The following is a 23433-nucleotide window of genomic DNA, read 5'->3' on the forward strand; positions in this document are numbered from 1 at the left end:
GTGCTTCGCTTGGGACACAGATAACAGAGACGGGCGTGGCCGGGAAGTAAAAACAAGCAATAAATAAACAAATCCATACGTGGTTCGCGGAAATAGGCATGGGAGTATGCACAGGAAACGGTTCTCTCTCTTGTTTCATGGAAGCTATACTAAACAAATATTATGACGATTGACTGCTAAGACTACTCCATCATTAGGCCAAATTTCGTGTACTTGCTGCAATTAGTTCAGGGTTTCCTGTCTTTTTTTTTATTCAATATAGCATGTATTGAAGGAATACCCACCAATACAGCTTCGCTGGTTTTACACATTCACAGTGCTCTAAACGTGATACTGCTTCCGGGTTGGCAATTACAAAGATGAAAATCGTAATTTGCAGCCCATATCTAGGACACAGAAAAATAAACCTGAACTTATCAACTCACTGGTGATAATCTTACGTAGTATCAATGCCCCTTGCCGCTTTTAAACGACTCATACACAGTTTGGTGTGCGCTTCTCGGGCGTTTGTATGTTTTGTATGCATGGACTACCAGATAAAAAAAATTCATTACGATGAACATTACACAAGGTTGACGGGCTGATCGGGCGATCACGCCTCCAAATGCGGTAAGAGAGATCGTGCAGCTAGTGGTTTCACATCTATGTTTTGTACTAATCTCATTACTTCATCTTGATGGACATCGCATTCAAAATGAATACACCAGCAGTGCGCCCCCTATTGAAATTGTGGAGTTGATGGAATCCATCAAACATCAATATGGTGGAATTTGGTAATGGCATTATTGATGGCATGACGGCAGATGACTGCATGCTGCCATGACGGCAGTGTGATGGATGTCGGCATACCGATAGACGCCGGTACGTCGGTAGCTGACGGCATGCTGATAATGGTAGCGTCGATGCTGGCAGGTTGGGTGACGGTATGACGGCAGATATGCAAAATTACACAAAACTGATGACAACATAAAAAGGAAAGCTGCAACGCAATACTAATTAAATACTGATTTCATTTCTTGCCAATAATTAAAATAAGATTTGCAGCAAATAAGCAAGCTTGCGTGACGCGTTTTGCTCTGTCTATTCATATCGTGATCATTTTTCTGCTATCCTGTTACAATGCTCTAAAAACTTATCAAGAACTTTATGAGAGCTTAGAGGTGTGTGCTGTGGTGCTTAAAAGTATACACAAAACAAACTTGGTTGTAACGTTGAATATAATATTATTAAATATAACATATGGTGACTATATTCGAACAGGTGGGCAGCTGAAAAGAAAAAAAAACTGAGTTACACACTAAAGCTTATACAACCCAGACCAACTCAAAACAAATGTATACTAACATATCACATGCCTCCTTAAACATTCTGAGATGGTCACTGTGATGTGGTCCCTTGGTTCTGCCATTCCTTTTCGCCATAAAACTCGAAAATCTGCAGAAAAATAACATTTTCACCAAATTAAGTGGAAACAATTCTGGGAGGGCTCCCTTCAGGTGATGGAACGGTGTTCAATCCCTCGACCCACTTCCTCCTCCGACAACGAAGACGACGAGGCAGTAGTAAACGCGACGAGAGCTCGTGCATCGAATCTGGCAGAGGATGGTTCGGAAGCTAGTCACATCGCCAATAAACAGTTTTCTTACGCCTTGAGTTAAGCTTTTCGGCACTCATGGCTCATCAATCGTGCTCCTGACCTGCACTGCTCTAAAAGGCATCGCATGGTGGCAATGCCTTTCACGGGAAACGATTTTAGTAAGATGCAAGCCTGCATGCATGCAAGCGAGGATTTCAAGAGAACATGCATTAGCAGCAGGTGGGAAAAAGCAAAACACCCACGTCTAGAAGAATTCTACACCCAAACCGCAGCCAGTGAATACCAGACGCAAGTAAACGTAGCTTCAGGCGAGTGTCTTGAAAGTTAGGAACACAGTAAATTGAAAGGTAAAGATTCGCGGCTGACGTTTAACCTGGTTGGATGCATTGAAGCGACGAAAAAACGCACACCATCTTAAGGTGAAAGTGCAGAATAAACGAACGCTTGCAACAACTTCAGCAAACGCGTGATGAATTTAGAGAAAGTTCAACACTATGAGGACAAGCGAGCTGTGCAAGCACTAAAGACCCTTTCGGAATCCGCACAAGAAGGAGATAGGTGTGCCACGTTTGTCATGGAACAGACTATCAATATTGATAAGGCCCGCTGACTAGGCAGGAACCCACGTTTCGGGAAAGTGTTGTGGAAGGCGACTTCTTGTAAAGTTTACGAGCATTTGAGTGGCAAAAAACTACTGAAGATGCCTTGTCAAAGCACACTAAAAATCTCGTCGGACCTTCTGTAAGAGAGACTCGAGTGACAAACCTAATAAAGGAACGGCTTCAGGTGGAGGGACGAAGCTTGGATCACTGAAATTGCCACACTGCAGCCCGATTACTGACGAAATGTCAATACAGAAAAAAGTCACTTATGGCTGGCAAATCAACGAAATATGCGGCCTGATATCGGCTTTGAACCTCAAACCGCGCGGTGCCACTGAAATAGCCTGCAGGCTAATTTGGTTTGTTCTGCGGGGGCTTTCCATGGCTGACGTTATCCTCTTACGGTATTGTTTACCGGGAACCTGAAGCATGACCAGCTCCATGACCTGCATTTTAGCGTGCTCAACTGTGTGGAAGAGGCAGGGTTCCTCATTATCCGTATTGTCACAGACAGCCACCAGAAAAACAACGCCATGTGTCTACGCATGTCCGTTGACAACACACTACCCCATGTTGTGCTACATTCAGTGCGAGAAAGGACCCGTCGTTTCTTTTATTTGACCAAACCACCTCAATAAGAACCTCAGAATAAATCTTCTAGAGAGAGAGAGGGATGTTTTGCTGGAATGCAGAATGTTAGGGAATGTTTTGTTCTCAAGGCCATCTTTAAGATCCAACAAAAGTTGTCTATTGTAAAGCCAGTTCGACTCCTAAGCTGATCGCACATTGAGCCGAACCTGGAAAAAATAAAGCTGTCCAGCGCCACCTTGATATTTTCGCCTGCCGTCATCAGCAGCCCGAAGTGCCTTCAGAAAACGCCAAAACATCACAATCAGGCTTCAGAATCGAAACTTCCAGTAAAATCAGCTGAATAGTGCAATCCCATGTTAAGGTCATGAATCTACTCCACGCAAATATGTGACTGCATCGTGTTCAGCAAGGTTTCTCAAGTGAAGCGTGACAAAGCACAGTAACACTACAGCCGAACCAAGAACTGCTACCGCGGATGGCTGATTGTGTGGCCCGTTTCCGAATTGACGCCGCCGCATCACCGATAGCGTGCGCCACCGGCGAAGCGGCGGAGGGAAAGAACTATCGTTATCACAGGCGGTGAAGAGCATTCGGCGGGCTGCACCAAGAGGGGGACATCAAGCGGCCGTGTCACTTCTAAATGTCGCAGCTTGTGCATACTAGTTCCCTCTTTTTTACTAAGAACTCCCACCATCGTGCTTTTGTTTCAGCAGTCCAATGTACAATGTGCAGCAACGGTTCAGGTAAAACACTACATAAAGACGTTAAATACAATACATCCAAATTCACTGATTCTAAACTCAGAGAGCAATGAATCACTCAAATGAAGAAGCCGACATGCATACATATACATTGCTATTGGGAGACCAAAGTACCTCACTCACGGTCAAATTGGGCAAGTTTTGGTAACTGAATTTCTCAGTGCGCGTCAGACTTGCACTAAAATTGTATAGAACTAGGTGCCCACCTATTGTAACCAACGTGAAAAACAGCCAGTGACAACTGATGAGAGGTCCATCCATATCATCAAAGTAGGGCATGCCAGCTGATCTCCACTGCAAGGTGTAATGGTCAGTATCCTGTAAGACGGAAGTGAGTGGCAAACAAGCAAGTTGCGTTAGCCTTAACCCTTCAAAGTTCTAAGTGAAATATTAAGGTGTCGAGCAAAGCGCAGATTTAAATGGTGATAACGTTGCCTTAACAATTAAGCTGAAAGAGGCTGCAAAGGCTATGTGATGAACGTTTGAACAAAAATACAAGAGGAACAATTGTTTTTCTTTCTGACGTCTCTTTTAGGTGATTGTAGCTTAAACCAGGTTCAATTTCCCTTCCCACGCAGTGCTTGAAACCGACTAGATGTGTCGGTACATGTTTCAACTGGTACCATCAATAGCATTGCAACCATTTTTTTTCTTCAAAAGATGGATCTGTAGCCGCCGATGTATCGTGCGGCTGACCTTATATTTATTTGCAGAGGAGATTTTATGGGCAGCAGGAGTCCGCGAGTAGGGGAACCCCTGTGCAATGCTCCCGAGCAGCGCTGAAGCCTGGGTGTTATTTTTGTGGGCCGTGGCTCCTCGTGCCTGTTGAGGCTCGCCGTGCATGTCGCTGGTGACGCTGGCACAGTGGTACATGGTGTTGATAGGGGCCGCTACAGGGCTCCCCCTAGCGCGGAGTGCGGTAAGACAAATACAAAAACAAGAGTAGCTAGCCAGGTAAGCAATGTACAGAGTGCACAGTCAAGGTCCTTAATCAGTTCAAGTCAAAGGGATCAGGTATATTCAAGTGGTCTGGCTCAGTTCCTAAAGAGATTCCTGTAGCAGTCCAGGTTGTCGTCATAAGAACGTCCAGGGGGTATTGCAGCCTCCGGTGGCCTGGGTTGAGAGTGGAGTAGCGGACGACTTTGAGCACAAATCGGCTGGTGCGCTGCTAGGCTACCGCGAATTTACACATTAACGCAGGTAATGGGGCGCAGTAAGGTTAGCGTACCACGACGTGAGAGTGCCCATGTAGTAGCAGCATGTAGTACCTGATCCGTCGAAGTTGAGGGTGAGAGGATAGAGTCGGTCGGAGCATAGACAGGCATGCCTTACGCGGATCGGGAGGCGACGCGGATGATGACTGCGGTGTTTGCGTGTTGCGGAAGTCGAAAGCAGGTTTTGATGAGCGTGACAACCACGATGGTCCTAGCGCACGCGCGCCCGTCGTTTGCATCGCCGAAGCAGACGGTTGACGTAAAATTCTTGCTGTTGTGCCAGCGCAGAAGACCGCCTTCGTGGTCGGCGCTTGCGACGTAGGCGGCGACGTTTAAGCTCGACGGCGGAAATGACGGCTTGCAGGGGAGTCTTCAAGTCAGGAGAGGGTACTTTTTTGTTAGATGGACCTTGTGGCTGATCCATTGGACATTGTTACGAATTGGCCAGCAACACGTGTTTTCCCGCATAAGCGACCACGTGGGAATCGACCATGTGCGCCCGCGTGTGGGTGAATCGTACTTCCGGTCTCGCCATGCCGGGTCAGTCACCTCGCTTTGCAATGTGCCTCCGGCGGTTGCCAGCGCCACACCCTTCAGGCACCTGCGCGTCGGAGAATCCCGCCTTGACCTTCCCGGCTCAGACGTTTCGCTATCGGCACGATCAGCAGTTGATAGCGCGACCCCGGCACCTTTCAAGGACACTCTCTCCCCCCCTCTCGGACGCCATGTGGGACGAAGCCATGGGTGACTCACTAACTATGGACAGAATGTGTGCGTGTCTGTGATTTCGTGGCGTGTTACTCTAGGGGCGTTTTTTTGGGTATAAAAGAAGCAGCACGAACGCTGATATTCATTCCTGTCTGAGCAGCGAATCCATGCGGTCGCTCTGCTCGTGTCCTGTATTGTAACCTCGCCCGTAAACAGTTAATGAAGTAAACAGTTACGTTATCCTACTGCTCTGGACTTCTCTTCACGGCTGCAACACCGGCTGGCCGCTCGCATCATACACGCTACCCATCGTATGTTGGCGGCCACGGAGAAAGGATCGGGTGCCCCCGCCCGGTCGCAACAACATGCAGGACTTGTGTCTCGCAAACTCTGCGTCCACTCAGCCATGTTGGCCATGGTAAAAGTGCACTGTAGAGTCGTCTGGCTGGGGTTGGCCGTGTGCGTAGAAGGTTGTGGGTTACACCGTCCTTCGCATCGGTGTTTTGGTAACGGAAGGTTGTAGGGGGCTGTGGGAGCTCGTCGGAGGATGCGCTTTCCTCGGGGTTTTGTTACGACCAACACAGTGTGCGCGTCGTGCGTGCTTCTCGAAGACTGCAGTGGAGGGGTAGTGGACACGTCAGCCTCATCACAGATGGTCGAGATGCGTAGTGATGCAGCGCCTTCGGCTGACGTCTGTTGTGAAAAAGAAGACGGCGTGTTAAGTGAATGAATTGCGCTTACGTCGACAGAACCCGCTTGTTTGAGGGGTGGTAATGGCGGTGTGTTCAGGCGCCAGCCCGGTGCTTGCGCAAAGCAGGCAGGCATCGTAGACACAGTGGGCAACAGACTGCTGGGGTGTGAGGCGCAGTCGTTCGTCGTTGCCGCTGAGCTGCCGTCCGCTGGCCATAGTGTGGTCGTAGTAGTAGTGTCGTCGCGGGGTGGTACAATGGACGCCAGCATGCTGGTGCTAGGAACAAGGTCCCCGACCGGGGTGGTGCCAGGCCGGGCGGCTGGCCTGGGTGGTGTGAGGTACCGACAGTAGCGTGTGAAGAGGAGGGTCCTGAGCTCGTCGTAGGGATGGGCACCAGGCTCCGGCAAGCTGGAGTCTAAGCGTGATAGTAGGAGCTCGTACATCAGTGAGTAATGGTCCTCCTGGGCTGTGACCTGGTACAGGTCGAAAAGGCACTCCGTCTGCATAAGCCGCACCTAGTGGTTGTTAGGGTAGAATGGTGGGCGAAGTGGCGAGGCCATTGTATTGAGTGGCTTGGCGGAATCACCAGGAGCTGAGTGCGTGGGCGCCGCCAGATTGGAGTTGCCGAAAGTAAATCGACGTTCAGAGAGGCCGGGTGGTGGTAGAACGTCTCTTCGTTCTTGGGTCGGAGAATCGTCTTTAGGGCGCGTGGCAGCCTCGAAGTAGGTCAGCACGGTTCCCATTCCGTCGTGCTTTACGTCATGCGAGGTAACCGCGGAAGGGAGTGATGCAGCTTCCTTGTGGCGGGAAAGACTCGAGCCGAGGCGCGCCATCAAGTAGGCCTGTAGCGTGTCGTAGGACCGCTCACCGTGTTTTAGCGGCCCATAGCGTAGGTCGGCCGGAAGCAGGGCGGTGAAGATGCGGTAGCACTCAGTCTGTGAGTCGAGGCGGCGGATGAAGAAGTGCGCTTCCATTTTTTGGTACCAGGCTCGTGGGTAGCGTCTCTCGAAGGCCGGGTAGGGCGGCAGAGGGCAATCGAAGAGGGGTCCATACTGATCACGCCCGGGTCACCAATTGATGTGGGCGCGGATGTGGTCATGCCGCTGACCTTACATTTATTTGCAGAGGAGATTTGATGGGCAGCAGGAGTCCGCGAGCCGGTGGAATGCGGCCGAGCAGCGCTGAATCCTTGGTGTTCTTTTTGTGGCGCGTGGCTCGTCGTGCCTGTCGCTGGTGACGCTGGCACAGCGGTCTATGGTTATGACAGTGGCCGTTACAGATCTAATTAAGCCTCAATAATGGCCGTGGCGCCTTATGGAATCATTGGGCACAAGATTTAAGGTTATGCTCACATTCACATCAAACCAAATCAAACGATCTTCAAAAATGACACGCATTGGTATACGCCGCAAATATTGAAACATGACAATGATGCACTATTGCCAATAATTCTTGACAATAATGACGATAGCCAGTGCTTATTTAAAAAAATATTGCGATGCGAAATAGGCTATCCTCTTCTAAAAAATTTAAAAAACCTCCAGTGTGTCATAACCATCCAGAAAAGGCTGTTCTCGCATCTATACCTAGCGGTAGATATTTCAGAGGTATATTTTTTACATCAAGTCATTTGTTTTGACAAATAGTGTATTTTTGGCTGTGAAATCATGTACACCAGACCAATTTTTTTCCAGTATCACGGGAGCGCCGACCGTTCGGCCGATCTGCGCCGCGTGATGGAGTGATACGGCAAACCAGGCGAGAGTAGCCGCATGCGCACTAAGCAAAGGCTGCTGCTGCCGTCGTCTTCTAGGCTGTTCCAAGGGCACAGAGCCACCCCCGTATTTGGTTATTCGCTTATCAACTGCCTGCCGTGCTCGAAATTTATCTTTAAACATTTATTGCCCAGTCACCGACCTAAGTCCAGGTCAGCTAAATGATGGATCCTGAGGCGTCACTGTCTTCAAAGTAGTCCAGAACGTCCTTGGTGATCTTCTGGATATGAAGACAGAGAGCCTCCTGGGCGGCCCGAACGTCTGTTCCGGGCGAGGGAGCCAGCCAAGTGTCCCCCGATGTGATACGGGAGAGGGAGGGGGAAGCTTCGAGGGGTAGCAGTCCCAGTAGGAGTGGGGAATAGAAGGGTATGCGCCGCAAGAAGAGCACCTTGGGCGACCGGAGCACTTGCGAATGCGATGTAGAATCTGGTGAGATGGGAGGGAGCGCGTATGATCCAGGCGGAGAAGAACGGTTTGGGCGTGAGTGAGGCGCTGGTCTGGCGAAGGGTAGACTTGGCGGGCGAAGCGATAGGAAAGTAAAGTGAATTTACGGGTCTCACGATCATGAAGACGAGTGGAAGGAGGATGGTATGAGGTTGGCAGAGCATAGACAAACCCGGGGATAGATCTTGAAAAAGCGCGTTTACTCTTGCGTTGCCGTCCATGTTAGCGTGGACAGGTAGCCATACCAGGACAAAGAGGTGAGAAGGATTTCTGTTGAGAGTGTCAGTCACTAGGTTAGAAGAAAAGGGGTTGGCGGTATAGCGTAAATAATTTCGGATGTCAGATTGCGAATCTGTGAAGATATAAGTGGGGTATTTGGTGGAGGTTGTGAGAGCAGCATGCTCTATGGCAAGAGCGATGGAACGCTCTTCTAGGGAGGTGGCATCTGGCGGGCAGAAAAAAGGCGTTTGTGCGGAAACCAGCGACGAGTGGCGTAAACAGGCGCCGGTTGCTATTTGCCTAGATGAAAAATGACTGGCGTCTGTAAAATATACCGCTGATCCTTGCTTTTCTATAAAGGAGACACGTTTGGTTAGGGCTTTACAGCGTAGAAAGCGGCGGGTGGCATGCCTGAAGGGGTTCATATTCTTAGGGAGGGGTACTATGCGGATACGAGGGAACATGGTCCAAGGAGGTGAAGTGGTGAGGATTGGAGGAAGCGAAGAGGTAGGGTAGGCCATCGTCTCCAACAGTGCCCGACCCTGGTGAGATGTCTTAAGGTACTGAAGTTGGGCTTGTTTGTGTATTTGAATACGTTCTTCTATAGTGTTATATTTGCCGGTCGCGATAAGATTGTTAGCAGGAGCGTAGCGGGGCACGCCGATGGCTATGCGGTAGAGCTTACGGAGGGCTGCCTCTAGTTTGGTTAGTTGGGTGGGCGTGGGAGGCATGTATGGCACTGTGTACAGTATGCGGGACATGGCAAAAGAATCTATAATACGTAGGAGGTGTTGTACGTGTAAGCCAGACTGGCGATTTTTGACGCGGTGCAGCAGATGAATCCTTTGCTCGATCTGAGAGTCCATATTTCGAGGTGTAGGGTAGGAACTTCAGGAGTAGTTATAAGTAAGCCCGAGAATTTTTAGTGCGTCTGATTTGGGAATTGGGGTGTTATCAATGGAGATGTTCATGAGGTCACAATCAGGGGCTTTGCCTTTCTTGTTCGTTATGATCATGAGAGTCGACTTGGAAGGAGAGATAGCGAGACCTAAGGTGCAAACATGGTTGTTTATTACAACACATGCTTTTTGAAGGGCTTCTTCGAGTTGGGCTGGGCTACCAAGGGAGGACCAGAGAAAATATCATCGGCTTAGATGGAGTAGGAGAGGTGGGGGATAGAGTCTAGGAGGAGAGGCAGTTGGGCTATTGCCAGGTTGAAAAGGGTTGGAGACAAGATTGAGCCCTTTGGGGTGCCAGAGGTTAAATAAAAAGATGTAGCCGACGATCCCGGGATGCTTAAAGAGGCTGCGCGGTCTGAGAGAAAGGATTTGATATAGTTACACATTCGGCTCCCGCAATTGGTTCGGGCAAGGTTAGCGAGGATGGCCTGGTTTGAAACTGTCTCGAATGCTTTGTGAATGTCAACGGCTAGGACGCCGCGAAGTTGGGAGGAGCTTGGGAATTCGTAAAGATCTTGAGAGATGCGGAGCAGTCTGTCCTGTGTCGAAATGTCGTGACGGAAGCCGGTTTGAGTGTAGGTGAGGGGGCAGTGCTGTTCCATGTGCCATTAGAGGCGGGTAAGTACCATGCGTTCGAGACGTTTGCCTACGCACGAGGGTAGGGAAATGGGTCTAAGATTGTCTTTAGATGCAGGTTTTCCAGGTTTGGGGATGAGAACGACGTCAGAATGTTTCCAGGATGAAAGGATTGTGCCAGTCTCCCAGACATGGTTAAAAAGAGTGAGGAGAGATTGTTGCGAGTGTCACCTATGATTTCTCAGGATTTTCTACGTGATTTTATCCGGGCCGGGGGTGGTGTTGCGGAGTTGGGAGTCCAGTGCTCGTTGTAGTTCCTGAAAAGCGAAGGCGGTATCCATGGGCGACGCTAGAAACGACTGCTCGCAAAGTCTGCTTGTAGGGTGGTCTGCACTATTGGGGAACAGTAAGCTGCGGATAGAGTTGGCGATGTCGGTAGGGGACTCCTGTGTGGTACGTAAGAGCTTCGGAACCGGATTCATGCGTTGTGTTGGCTGAATGACAGTTTTAGGGAGCGCGCTTTGTGCTCATATGAGACTTTAGTCAATCGCACAGTGTCCACCAGTTCGTGCTGGCCAATCGATGTGCATATTCTTCTGCCTCCTGAGTGAGTAGGCTTATGCGGCGCCGAAGACGGCGGCAAGATATATTTCTGCGCCAGCGCCGCTTAGGAGATCGGCGAGCGTACTGTGTTTTTTATAGTTTTCACAAAGGGAGGATAGCCAAGCGTCAGGATTTCTGGGGTCCAAAGTGGGAGTGTTTTCGTCACGAAACCTTGTCCAATTATTAGGAGAAATGCGGGCTAGTGACCTCGAGACTGACCTGCGAGAGAAGATAGTGATTAAAATGATTGCGTGTCGCTCCCGAGGTTTTCATGTAAGTGCCCCCATAAGGGTGTGAGAGTGCCCTGGTAAAATGCAAGGTCAGAGTTAGTATCTCACTCGACAGATTTGCCTATACGCGTAGGATAGCAAGTGTCGTTAAGGAGAGAGTAACGGCCTTGGAGAAATGCGTCTACGAGCTTTCGACCATGGGGAAGTATGGATGAGTAGCCCCACATGATATGATGACAGTTGAAGTCTCCAAGGATGAGGGAGTCCTGGTGGGGATTGCGCGAGCGGGTGAAGAGTGGTCTAAGAGGAGGTGTTGGTTTCCGTGGGTGGTGGTATACGTTGAAAACTCTGAGGGTAGCAAATGGGTGTAGCTTGGGTTTCACAAAAATTCCATGAGTCTGAAAATAGGGTGTGTTCAAATGTGAGTTGTCAAGTGCTGTGCACGTGAGGTGTTTCGCTATTACAGTGACATGAATAATGGAATGGGGGTCTTAAGAGTCACCTGTGTGATACCTCTTGTAACCCGATACAGCTGGGACGTGATAGGCTTCCTGAAGGAGGAAGATTTCGGGGGGGTTATTGTGAGCTTTGATTTACGCTTTGAGGGAGTTAAGTTTTTTGCTGAAGCAGCGACAGTTCCATTGCCAGCTTAATGAAGGATTCCGCGTGTTCATGGATTTTGAGCAGTACGGGAGGAGCTTGCATGGCGATGGTGGGGCCTAGCTGATAGGGAACGGGTGCGTTTGTTAGGGTTGCGGAAGGAGTGACCTATTGCCTTTTCTAAGGCGCCAACTCGCCGTTCGAGAGCATCAAATTTGACGCTGGTGTAGAAGAAGATATCTTTGATGGTGGTGGGGATAGGTATGAGAGTTAGTTTCATTTTAACTACAGTTGGGGCAAGGGCATCGCGGTATGAAGCTGAGGCAGCGATGGGTGTAGAGGAAGGCTTCAGGCCTCGGCGAGGAGGGGAAAGGGAGGGTGGCTGGCTCACGGTTAGATGTCGCGGGGCCTGTGCTGCTGGTGCGTGCGATGCGTCTTGGCGTTCGGTAGGTCTGGTCTCGTTGCGCTTCGTATTTTGCCGTTGATGGTGAATTCTGACCGTGGTGTTTGGATGGCGATGGCGCGACTTGGATCTTGGACGGTGGTTGTCCGGTGCTTGCGAAGCAGGAGATGATTGGTTATCTGTTTTGCGGGTAGCGAGTCGGCGGTGGTAAGCTTGTTGGGTGATTTGGCGTCGGCTTTAAGTTTCTCGGGCATACTGCCCAGGTGCTGGAATGAGAGCCCTGTGCAGTTGCGGCAGGTGGCGTAGCAGTCATGCTCTTGGCCGGGCGGAAGTTGGTAATATCTTCGGAGCAAGTCTGGCAGAGCTTTGTAGAAGGGGGCAAAGTGCACACGTCCTTGCGGTAGCCTATCTTATCTCACCGTTGGCAGAATCGAGCTTTTGGGCGTTCTGGGTGGCATCGGTATTCGGCCTCGTAGTACAGAACGTAGCGAGGGATCGAGGATCCTTCGAAAGTGATAAGGGCTGTTTCCGTGCTGCCCATCAAGCGAGCCTTTATGATGGGAGCGCCAGCGGAAATGAGATGGGATAGTAGTTTTTGTGGAGAGGTTCCAGCTGGGACGCCGTGAATGACACCCCGGCAGGAATCTGTGGGAGCTGCTTCGTACGTTGTGACAGGGACTTCCGTTGAGGCAAGGAGAAAGGAGCGAATGGCTAGGAGCTTCTGTTGAGCTTATGGGAGGAAGGTGTTGACGGCGGTTAAAGAATTTAGTCGCTAATTTCACTCGTAGCAAGGTGGGCGGTGGCCGCAAGGGCTTGCATGAGTTCAGTGGGTTTGGTCTTTGCAAGTGGGATGCTCGAAGGGCGGATTACAATTTTTTGAGGTCTTGGCTGCGTCGGCGGGAGTGGTATACGGTTTGCCAGCGGGAATCGGTCTCGAAGGACATGGCGTGTTGTAGTGGGAGGGCTGGGTAAGCAACGCAGGGGCACGCTACCGTTGCCATGGCGCTCGGGTTCGCCGAAGCGCCAGTTAGGCCTAGCTGGTCATGCCAGCGTGGTCGATGTTTGGAGTGAGATTCATAAAAAACGGGGGCTCTCCGGAGGTTGAAACTAGTACTGGAGGGTCCCTGCGTGTTCCGGCGTCGGTGGCCGTGCTTGTATAGCTGCTGAAGGGTACAGTGACGGTTTTAGAAGGAAAGAACGCCAGAGCTCAACGCAGGTACGACCGACGGCGTTCGAAGAAGCACGTGCGTCCCTGAAAACAGAGGAATCAGCGTTGGCGAACGAACCCTGCGCTGAACGAACTTTGCGTTCTGAAACGCTGATTACTCTTTTCAGTTTGCGCCACGTTCAGGGTATCGAAAAAACATTTTGATTATGGCAGGAAGTTTGATAAGCGAATAACCAAATACGGGGGCTGCCCTCTGCTCTTGGAACAGCCTAGCAGACGACGGCAGCAGCGGCCTTTGCTTAGTGCGCATGCGGCTACTCTCGGCCGAGTTTGCCGTATCACTGCATCACGAGGCGCTGATCGACCGAATGGTCGGCGCCCCCGTGATATTTGTAAAAAATTGTGCCGGTATACACAAGCTACTAGAAAGAGACCTTTGCCCTTAACTAGTCCAGAGAAGACCAACTTTTTTTGAAGCATTTGCTCTTGTGCGGGGTGCACTTAACCACAGAACGAGAGCCCAATACAAAATTTAACTGAGCTACACGCGTGGCCGCGGATTATTCTGAGATGGTAGTGAATGTTGCAGTGCTTAAACACTCCCCATGCGCGGCAATCATTGCCTATGCCTCTGCACAAGACGCACGATACGCATGTAGTTTCGACGTGGTAGCAAAATCGAGTTGAATTTGCTACCACGGGTTTGGTGCTACTGATACACAGGCACAAACATTTATGCGATTATCGAACGACTGGAACACTCATTCACTGCACGTGCGGGGCTCCCGAGTGTGACGCCAATTTCAGCCATCGTACCCTCAATCTGAACGCAGAGAGCCTTGCTTGTACCAGTGCACTTTAGTGAGTCATGGCTTTGAAAAATGACAATCCCTGCAGTGTAGTTTACACTGCTAAGTGCCTCGGCTAAAGTTACCTAAAGCGTACCACTCCAGTCCAGTAGGATAAATGATACAAAGAAGTACAATATCGCAACACTTTAAAAAGAACTACCTACAAAAAAGAAAACATAACTGTTGCGAACTCAACCTGGAGCGGTTGACCGCGCGTATTGGTGATCGGTTGTGAGCAACAAACCGTTTAGCCAACGTAGCAGTATGATCCTACTTCGCTCAACCTAAAGCCTACAAACGGCACAAACACCAGGGCTCTTCAATTTACAGACTCGAATTCACCGCGGATATTCCGCGGGAGTCCGAGGATTCCCCCAAGCCACAAGGATACAGAAGAAAATCGAATGCCTGACTGCTTTCAGAGAATCTGCGGTGAGTCCGGGACTGTAAATTGAACAGCCCTTCTGTTGCTACTCCCGCACGCGTAACCCTCAAAATCAGTCGCTGTCAAAAAACATTAGGGCTAACCGGCGACGGAAACGTCTAACACGGAACGGAACAGCCCTGCCCTGTTAAATACACAAGCGCGAAAAGTTGACTTGTCACTTACCTTAAATCACAGGCGGCATATGTTCGTCGAAACAATAACCCAATGTCTTCAAAACAACCACAACAAAGCCACTCGACAAGCGTGTACAACTACACCGACACGGCGTCCAGGAGGAACTGTAGGCGATGGCGTGATGGCGTGGCGATGGTGCTGGATGGAGCAGTGGAGTACTGTTTCCGGGGTTTAGGTTTCGGCTGTGCCTTGTTTCATCGTAACGCAGTTCATACAACAAGTCGCGAAGTGAACAAAATGCGTCGAAACAAATTTTGGGTTGAACATAAGCAATGTAAATATCAAGATCAGGTAGCCACACCAAGCACAAAGTTGAGTTTGTTGGGCTATCCTGTCTAGGAGCATCACTTAGGGAAATCACTTGGTTAAAACTAGCAAGAGCAGGCATATTTTCCGTTTAACGGAAAATCAAATCGTGCTGTTGGCGAAAAAAAAAAAAGCCTGACAGTGAGGATCGAACCACTAACCTCGGCAACAAAAAGCGGGTGTGTTACCACTGCACCACTGCGACGAACGGGAACGGTGTCCGAACAAGCGGCATTTATTTTTCTTCTCAAACTGAATCGTCAATGAATACACAAATATTGTCAGTTATGTTTGGTGCTTCTCGAAATAACCCATTCCAGCAGGCATACCGCTTCTTTGGCACGCACCGGTCTCCAAAAGGAGGCTCACCTTGAGCCATGTAGCGAGCTATCTCAACCTAAAAGAGGTATCGCACATCGTCGTTCTCCCCGTTCTCCCCGACGAAAGCCAACGCAGCTATTAATGAAATGGCATGCACGCCAAGAATGAAAATTATGTTTTGTAATAATACTGTGGTTGGATCATTCTCAAGGCAACTGATTACAACTAAGGAGGATCGAGGAAGCGCTTAACCCGTACTCTGCCACGTACAATTTAAGCCTTGCCACGGACGGTTCTGTCCGTGGGCTCAGCCCGCGTTATATGAAAGCACAGAGAAAATGAACACGGTTTGACCCTGTCGCAGCGAAAAAAAAAGCTGCCCATGTTTCAACGTAAGGGTCTGCACTGACCAAAACGGTGAATAAAGGGCATACAGTTCGATACCAGCCCTCCAAGTTCTGGCTTAAAAACAAGAAGCGCTAATCAAAGTAGCTTTTCTCTAGTATGCCAAGTTTTCAGCAGCACCTTATCAAAAAGAGAGTTATTGTTTTTTTCCCTCGAAATGCCCAATGCCACCCCTATGTTTCTCTTATTATATCAGCCCTTCGCTATCGAATGAATTTTGGCTCGCTGCCAGCATTTGTTCGGAAAATGCCTTTCTATCATCCATAAAGCAGTCAACCTTGCCGTCACGCCAACATCTGCCATCATTCCGCAGCGTGCCTGCCAAGTTTTCGGCAACGCCTTTTCAGAAAGCCAGCTTTTGTAATTTTCTCCAAACGGTCAATGCCACCGCTATGTTTCTGTTATTGCAAGCGCTACGCTCTCGTATGAATTTTGGCTTTCGGCCGTCATTCATTCAGAAAATGCCTTTCCATCATAAATTCAGCAGTCAAGCTTGCTATCACGCCAAAATCTGCTGCCATTGCGGTGCAAGCCTGCCAGCACCTTCCAGCGTCCCCTTCCAGCAGCTTCCATTACAACGTCTTACGTAATCAAGCTTTCCGAGGCGACCATCAAACGCAATCAACCTTGCCAGCAATGAATCTTGATGGTTAGTTGATGGAATTTTCAACAGGGTCATAAAAGCCAATTCAATTCGCTTTGTGAATGTAGACCATTGGCACAGAAATTTCAGGAGCTAGCCGACCACACAACTCATTTTAACTTGAATATTTGATTCAATTACATTCTGTTACACAAAGTGGCCATTTAAATTTTCGTGCTGTTCATAGCTCACGTTTGAAATTTTGGAAAGTTTATTTTTGAAAAAAAAAAACAATAATTTTTTGGTAAATGTGCGCGCATGCGTGACTTCCGTGTTTCGAAAACCACCGGTGTTGTGAAATTTTGGGCGCACAGCCATGCTGATTTTCCTCCTGTTGATTGGAGTAAACGCGATGTAATTATTTTTCGCGCGCATGCATGGGTTGTTGTGGAACCCGTATTCGATATTTCTCGGGTCGAAAACCAAAGCCTGCAGACGTTCGGGTGATTTCCCTCAGCTACGCTCGATGACCCGGTGACGTCGCGGTGAACGATGGTGCCACTGAACAACACCCGTTTCATATCTCGCGGCACTTTAAGCATCAACCGGCCAGCGGAGGCGCTGACAGAAGCACCACCCCGCGCCTCTGCTCGGCAAGCTTCGGCGCCGTGCCTCGCATCATTGTCATGCCCTTTTGTTGGGTGTCTGAAGACGCTCTAGAGGTTTTCAACGAGCCACCAAAGGAATATTACGAGAGAGGAACGCAACACGTCTTCCTGGCATTGGAACATCGAACTGACAAAGGGGGCTCCGACCCCAGGCGAATTGCCTCGGCGGAGGCAACCTAACGCTTGCTAACGCTCACTTGCCCAAGAGAGAAGCATGCCTCTCGGTGTGTGTATGCGTGTGTGCGGGTGTGAACGTAACTCTCAGCGCCATAAATTATGTGATTGGTGCGTCCAGACATCACCCGAGAGAAAGGGTGAACGGAGCTGGACCCAACGTGCCTATTTCATCTCTCGGGTGCAGGGGCAGACTGCCTGTTCTCTGAGATCGAGATGTAAATACTTGTACATAAAGTTTTCTTCTTCAACTTCGCCATAATAATTGCCACGGCACGACACCAACCACGGTCCACTTCGACCACGCCACGCCGGTTCGCAACAGCGTTGCCTCCGCGAACGCATTTTTCGAACTAAAAGAGCAGCGCCCATCGGAGACTAGCTTCTCCCGCGCAGAATGAGCCGGGCAGCGGGAGCGTGTTTTATGGTTTTATGACTGCATTTCGTTTCACCTTGGAAGCGCTCTCCCTCACAGGGAGTAGAGCCATTTATCTCTCCCGCGGACAGCGCCGGCGAGCGATAGCTCCCTTCTCCTCCATCTCCTCCTTCCTTACTGGCAGGCATTGGCACGCTAAAAAACGCCGCCACTTGTTTAAGGCCACACTACTGGGAACTCGTGCGCGCTTTGCTTTTGAGATTTTGGGAGGGGAAACATGGCGAAAAAGGCCCAAAAACTGTCTGACCCCTCACTCACGCGTGCCAACGCGGCGGTGGCGGTGGAGGAGGAAATCGATCCTTGCCCTCTCCGACGCCGAGGATTCCCCCGTTTTTCAGTCGCACTCGCTGAGACCCTCCTCGCCTGCTGTGACAGCACCTGTCTGGTACTGAACTCCTCGAATGACGTCGGTGTGGTGTTTGGTTCCTGTCTTCGGCACCACACGGTTCTCAGATCAACAACAGGCTTCACTTCAAGAGCCCGGCCGTCCTTCTACCATATCTTATAATGTGGAGCCCTTCATAACAATGTCTTGTCAAGGTATTTCATCTCTGTGGTTGTGATTGTCCTCTCAACGATAAATTTCTGCTTAGTATTTTCTTTCAGCTGGGACGGCCAGTGAATACCTCAAAAAAAACTTCATCCCTGCCGCTGGATCAACATCTAACGTAGAAGGTAAGAAACAATCACAATGTCAGCGACATGCTGAAGCTAACCAAGATATACGACATTTTCTTCCCGGACAGCTAGCGTTTTCTTTAAATTCTGCCATTCCAAGAAGGGTACCTAGCATTCAACCGCGTGTTCTGCTGCCGCTGCTGCGACTTTGCTGCCGCTCTTTCTGCTGAAGAAACGATGATGATGATGATAGTTGGGTTTTATTGGCGCAAGGCCGACTATGGGCAAAGAGCGCCAAAGAAGAAGTTACTGAATTGTGATGAGACCGTAAATACTAAAACATGTGACTAAAAGTAAAAGTGATGCGAAACAAAAAACAATGAAGATGGGTGGTGTATAGGGCCAGGATGATTACACGTGATATGACAAGAGCTGCAGAAAGTTCACCTCAGCTAAAAACACGCTGACTAGAAAACATTGGTTCGTCGGCTAAAAAATATGATGGGTGCAAAGGAATGTATCGTCTGTATAATTCAGGGAAATGTTTGTGTCGTGTTCTGTCAAGTGCTCTGCATGTGATTAGTATGTGGACTACGGATAGGCCCTTTCCACACCTGCTACACATGGGTCCCGAAGTTCCAGTGAGCAGGTGGGAGTGCGTCCCATGTGTGTGACCTATGCGCAGCTTAGCCAGAGCGACTTCAGTGTATCTGTTGTGTGAGTCAGTTATGTAGCGTCCAAGTTGTGGTTTTATTACGTGTAGTTTGTTGTCTGTTTGTTGACTCCAGTGTAGTTTCCATGTGTTATGAAGCTGTCGTCTGATGTGTGCCTTTAGGTCAGTGTAAGGTACTGTTGTTATGTCAACTGTGGTCATGAGAGCAGCAGCACCAGCCATTTGATCAGCCGTCTCATTGCCAGGAATCCCACAGTGACCTAGTACCCAGCATATGGTTATTTCTAAATCTGAAGTATATGCAGTCATTATGACCTTTAAAAGAACATTAATTACATAGTTTTTTGACGACCTTCCTGATGACAATGCCTGCACAACGCTTAGAGAATCTGTGTAGACGATGGACTTTGGAATCTTATGTTCGAGGATGTGATTTGAAACGAGTAAAAAGGCATACGCTTCTGCCATATAAATACTGCTGTGAAAATTCATTGTTTTGATAACTCTAAAATTTGGTCCGTGCGCTGCACAAGAGACAGTAGATCCAGTTTTGGACGCGTCGCTATAGAATTTTTTTTGCGATAGAATGCCCGTTTGCATAAAAATAACCTATTTACAAATATACATGGGCCCCCGTGTCTCGAAGGAAGTCAAGAAGGGCGCGGTGGTGGGGTCCCCAGAGCCACCGCTGAAGGTCGGGGGGTCTTCCAGGATGAAGGCCTGTGCCTCTCAGGTGTCGCTTTCTGGCTGAGGCCAGTGAGGGACACGTCCATATGAGATGGTCCGCGTCAGCTTGTGAGGCCGGAGCTGTGCAGAAGGGGCAGGTGTCGTCGAACTGGGCATGGTAGCGTAGTGGCCACGCCCGGGTCACAGCAGGTGAAAGCGCCACCACTCTAACGCGAAGTCTGCGCAGCAAAACCTCTTCCCAGCGAGCAAGTCTACTGGGGAGGTCCGTTCCACACGGAGGGATGAGGGCACGTGTGGCGCGACGCAGATCTGCGCACCTGTACTTGTTCTGCAGAAACAGGAAGTGCTGCAGAATTGTATTCCTGGGTACCCTTCTTGGAAATAGTAGCGAGGAGGAAGAAGAAGAGACCGTGCGCTCAAACGGAGCGTGCACTACTATCATCATTATTGTATATAGTGTTCCATCCTGTCCCATTAAAGCGGCGGGTCCCGTTCATGTCTCGGCTTGGTCCTTCCCGCGGCATGATCCCGAAACGACTGGAAAAGCGGCTTTCACAGACGTGAGACACTCTAACGAGCGCCGGCCCCATCGACCTTCGAGAAGAAGTTTCCGCCGGCGCATTTGTGTCCTCGTCTGGAGCCGCGCCAAGGGAACTCAACGGTGGAAGGTCCGAGCGGGCTACCAACCAACGACAACGTGAGCCATGGGGCAAGGACTGTTGGACCTGACGCAGAACGAGCTTGAAGCAGCATTATAGAAACGACATGGAAGGAACGAGCTTCAAGCAAATGCATTCACAATGAAGACACCACCTTCATACGTTGAAACGACTGCGTACTTCGTGGCCATACCAAGGAACGCCTACCTACCAACGATTTTGTGGACTGCATAACGCCGAGGATAACAATGGAGGACCTTATAAGCCAACGACTTCAGCTACGTGACGAAGTCTCCACAGTTATTAAGCAAGTTGAGCTGCATCTTTGTTATGGACTGCCCTCGCTAGTGCAGCTCCCTAGCTGGAATTAGTCTTTGATAGAGAAAGAGCAAGCGCTCAAGGAAACGGACGGAAAAATCGAAGACCTCGTTGCCATTGAGAAAATTGCCGAGGAAATGGAAAAGGCCGAAACATGGGCAAACACCATCGTAACGACAAAATGGAAGCTAGAATGAGTTATTAGGATTTGCGAGCGTCTCTAAAAAGCACTTTTGCGAACAATTGAGACGCAACCTAAACCATGGAGGCCTAGCTTCGCTTCCAGATTACGGCTCAAACAGTAAGAGCAGGTCTGTCGTCGGGCCGGCGCCATTACGGACGGTCGTAACTGCCGAAGTATGCAACGACAATACCAACATAAGCTTGATAGACGAACCGGAACAGGACCTCAAGCGAGAATCGGACACCGGTAATTTTGCAAATAGCACTTTCTTGCCTTCAGCACTGCCAGACATTTTGAACCACCACAACCCCAAAAGTGAATTACCCGAATCCGACCCAGGAAACGACCGCGCCACCAAAAAAGCCTAACCCGCACAGTATCTCCTGTCTTCGCGAACAGAAAGGCTTCAACAAATGCTGACGTTACTGATTGTACGCGGCGTGCGAACACTGCTACCCAAGACAAATACCGGACGAAACGGAACCTCAAACAGGGAGAAAAAGGGAGAAGCACCAAAAACTAAGAAGAAAGGCAGAATAGGGGCATCTTATGGATTTTCTGGCAAAAGCGAACCGCTCTCATAACGGCAGCGAAGAAGGTGCCCAGACGAAATACGAGGAAAGATTCCAAGCAACGATGTACAGGCAGGTGTCCACGCCGCCTGAGAATGTCTCAACGCTGTCAGGAAAATCCTTCTCGCGGGGATACCACTGTTTCCTGTGGAGCTGACACAGCGACCTATGTGCCCCATTTCACGTGGTGCAGCTCTACACTCCGTCGTCTGGACAGGCCCTACAAGCACCGTTGGCGGAGGAAGTGCGCTCGGCGCTGCCGTGGACTTACATAGGACTGCCCCTACTCGGCTTTATGCTAACCCCGAACATTGGAACGATAACGCTGTGCCTGGTATTATAGTTTACCTCCTTTCGTTGAGGTCGGGAGGATGTTGGAAGTAGTAGCCAAGAGGAAGAAGAAGAGACCGTGCGCTCAAACGGAGCGTGAACTACTATCATCATTATTGTATATTGTGTTCCATCCTGTCCCATTAAAGCGGCGGCTCCCGTTCGTGTCCCGGCTCGGTCCTTTCCGCGACAACCCTATTTTTTTCTACAAGAATGAATGAGAGGTCGCATGATACACGACGAAGATGCCATGGTGCGATGAAATTATGAATGGGTGTCTTGTACGTGTCTGAAAGGGAGACATTGAGTGCAGAAGCCTCCTCCGTAACTCAGAGAGAGAGCGGTAAGGGAATTATCGCTCTGTCTCTACTAATACCTCTCAATCTCAGTCTCTCCTAATATCTCTCCGTCTCTCTTAATATCTCTCAATCTCAATCTCAATCTTAATCACTCAATCTCAATCTCAGTCCCTCTAATATCTCTCCGTCTCTCTTCATATCTCTCCGTCTCTCCTAGTATCTCTTAATCGCAAGCTCCGTTTCTTCTAATATCTCTCCGTCTCTCCTAATATCGCTCCGTCTCTCCTAATATCTCTCCATCTCTCCTAATATGTCTCCCTCCTTCCTAATATCTCTCCGTCTCTCCTAACATCTATCCGTATCTCCTAATATCTCTCCATCTATCCTGATATATCTCCGTCTCTCCTAATATCTCTCAATCTCAATCTCCTCCTTTCTAATATCTCTCTGCCTATCCTATTATCCCTCCTTCTCTCATATTATCTCTCCGTCTCTTCTAATATCTCTCCGAATCTCCTAATACCTCTCCATCTCTTCTAATATCTCTCAATCACCGTCTCTCCTAATAACTCTCTGCCTCTCCTAACATCTCTATGCCTATCCTAATATCTCTCCATCTCTCCTAATATTTCTCCAGCTCTTGTGTTATCTCTCCGTATTCATAATATCTCTCAATCTCAATCTCCGTCTCTCCTAATATCTGTCTGTCTCTCCTACAATCTCTCCATCTATCCTGATATCTCTCCGTCTCTCCTAATATCTTTCCATCTCTCCTGATATCTCGCCGTCTCTCCTAAAATCTCTCCGTCTCTCCTAATATCTCTTCATCTTTCCTGATATATCTCCGTCTCTCCTAATATCCCTCCATCTCTCCTAATATGTTTCCGTCCTTCCTAATATCTCTCCGTCTCTCCTAACATCTCTCCGTCTCTCCTAATACCTCTCAATCTCAATCTCCGCCTCTCCTAATATCTCTCCTAATCTTCTAATATCTCTCCGTCTCTCGTAATATCTCTGCCTCTCCTACTATCTCCCAATCTCCGTCTCTCATAAAATCTCTCCGTCTCTCCTAATATCTCTCCATCTCTTCTAATATCTTTCCGTCTATCCTAATATCCCTCAATCTGAATCTCTGTCTCTCCTAATATCTCTCCATCTTTCCTGATATCTCTCAATCTCGATGTCGGTATCTCCTCATACCTCTCCGTCTCTCCTAATATCTCTCCATCTCTCCTAATATCTCTCAATCTCAATCTCCATCTCCCCTAATATCGCTCCCTCTCCTAATATATCTCTGTCTCTCCTAATTTCTCTCCGTCTCTCCTAATATCTCTCCACATAACCTGTTATCTCTCCGTATCTCCTAATATCTCTCAGTCTCAATTTTCGTATCTCCTAATATCTCTCCGTCTCTCCTAATATCTGCCCGTCTCTCCTAATATCTCTCCATCTCTCCTAATATCTCCTCATCTCTCCTGATATCTCGCCGTCTCTCCTAATATCTTTCAATCTCAATCTCCGTCTCTCCTAATGTCTCTCCTTCTCTCCTAATATCTCTCTGTCTCTCCTAATATCTCTCCATCTTT

Source organism: Haemaphysalis longicornis, unplaced genomic scaffold (assembly GCF_048455015.1).
Source record: "Haemaphysalis longicornis isolate Haplotype H1 unplaced genomic scaffold, Haemaphysalis longicornis Haplotype H1 scaffold_15, whole genome shotgun sequence".
In the NCBI taxonomy this organism is placed as follows: domain Eukaryota; kingdom Metazoa; phylum Arthropoda; class Arachnida; order Ixodida; family Ixodidae; genus Haemaphysalis; species Haemaphysalis longicornis.